Below are 2,436 nucleotides of genomic sequence, written 5' to 3'. Positions count from 1 at the left end.
GGGTCCTGGATAGCCACTCCTCATTGCCTGGGGAAGGCCAGGAAGGGAGCCTTGAGAGTGAGACTTGAAAGGTGAGACTGTTTCCTTTGCACAGCCAATCACCACTATGTACACCCTTTCATTATTTCATTCATTCATTCATTTGACAAATTTGTATGAATTGCCTGCCTACTTTGTGCCAGGAATGCAATGGTAAGATGCAGTAGCTCACCATCTAGCAAGGAACACAGCCAATCAAATGTGAAGTCAAAATAGGTGGGCCCTGCAGCAGTGAGGGACATCGACCTACACCAGGGGCGTGTTGGGGTGGGGTGTTCAGAAAGGCCTCGTGTCTAAGCCGAGACATGAAGACTGCGTAGGAGCTGGCCAGGGGAAGGTGGGTTGTGGGGTTCCAATAAGCAAAGGGCTCAAGGAGGTAGAGAGAGAGAGCAAGAGAGAGTGCATGAACCTTTGGTCACTGGATGGGCAGATGGAGAATTCAATCGAGTATAACAAGAGTGACAAAGAAGAGCTGTGAGACATCAGCTGCTGTGCAGGATTTTTTTTGTGCCACTTGTTCAAGAAAATGTGATGCCCATGTTCATATTCTCTCTTTATGTTTTCAAAACAAGAGACAAAGGAATGCATTCTAAATCCCAGTTGCACTTCATAACAGCAGTGAGTGGGGTGACTTAAGGTAAGGAGGGATAAAGGTGACAATATTGGTAAATACACATTTGCCACAAACACACACATTTCTAGGGGACATATAGTTGCTCCACCCAGTTCCCTAGACTTCGTCTATGCATAGCCCTGCTCCACACTTCATGTTTGTGATTGCATACATCTCTGTCTGTGGTGGGGAACACGGAGTGAGACTGAACCTAGCAGAAAGAGTCACTTGGATTAATGCACACATGTGTGAAGCTCCTGCTGGTACATCCAAAGAAATGCTATGTTAGCATTTGATGCGATTGCAAAAAATTAAAACCATTCACATGATCCCCTGCTTCTCCTCTCCATGGAAGGAGAAAGACATCTAAAGGGAGGGGTGCTGGATTCAAACCTCAGGGGAGCTCTAAGAAGGGTGCTGGTTATCTTTCAATAGAAATGTCTTCTTGCCTTAGGAAAATAAAGGGCTAGGAAAGGTCACCATTCATAAAAATCAGTGGACAACAGGGATAAAAGTGAGATCAGATTGGAGAACAACAGCCAGACCGAAGACTCAAACTGTTATTGGTAAGTGACTTAAGGGGAAGTTTTGAAAATTACCAGGATGTCTAATATGGTCCCCCAAACCGAATACACTCCAGGGGCCAAAGGAAGCCTAAAGAATCATTTAGCTGTACGGAAGGAAGGCATGAACCTGGGAAGTAGGAATGAATAGCAACAGGAGATACATCTAGAGATGAAAGCTCCTGCTCCTACAAAATAGTCCCTTCGGAAGTTCAGAAACTCACCTGGAACCAGATTCCCGGTCCCAGCACCTGGCCCATGACTCTAGGTCACTGATGCTGTGGTAACAAAGCCAAGTGAATCTAGGCTCATCTGAGAATTTTAGATCCTTGCAGATGAACAACGTGACTTTGAAAAACAAATGCAGACCATGGGAAACATGACCAGATAGGCAACTTAGCAGATTAGACACATGGATTTCTTTAACAACAACAACAAAAAAGTCTTTTTGGGGGATGGCATTGGGGGAGGGTGGCATGTGGCGTCTGCAAAGGCAAGCGTCTGCATAGCAGATTAGGGTTTCTTTATCAGTCCTTTCTGAATTTTCGTCATATCCTGGTCTTAACACACATGGTTCACTAATTCCTCTGGTTACTTTCCCACTGGGAAACGTTTTCCGAGTTCCTGAGTCAGTGCTGGGCAGGGACCCTGGCTACTCATGAACAGTGCCACATTCATTCTGTTACCTGGGAGACGTTTGTTTCCTAGTCATGCAGCCCATGATGTCGTGTTTTCTGGCCTAGACAAGTGCCCATGCTCCACACAGGATATTAGGTTTGTAGCAACTTCTCCTGTCTGGCCAAGTGATGAGCCCTGTCCCTCTGATGAGCGCAGTTTATGTTGTATTTCCAATGCCCATCAGCAACGTTTGTCACTCCCTGGTCATTTGAAAGACCATGTAGCCAGCGGTTATGGAGCCAGGATGAATCTGATGATCATCATTGTTTCCAATAACCAGATGCCATTTTTAACTTCAATATGCTGTCTGGACATAGTGAGAACTAATGGCAATAAATGTCCAGCTGCATGGTGCACCTCTTTTTTATAGGGGTGTTGTGCTGTCTTTGTAAACCCTCTCTGGCCTCTGAGCATCTATTACAATTGTGTAGAAAGTACATCTCTATCTTGTAAATAAGAGTGTTGAGTGTTGCGTCTCATGCCTCATTTGAAAAGGCTTTTTTATGTCTCTTTCTATTGAAGTATAGATATCTAATATATATA

Source organism: Propithecus coquereli, unplaced genomic scaffold (assembly GCF_000956105.1).
Source record: "Propithecus coquereli isolate 6110/MARCELLA unplaced genomic scaffold, Pcoq_1.0 Scaffold28, whole genome shotgun sequence".
Taxonomy (NCBI): Eukaryota; Metazoa; Chordata; class Mammalia; order Primates; family Indriidae; genus Propithecus; species Propithecus coquereli.
Note: the sequence above shows the minus strand (reverse complement) of the source record.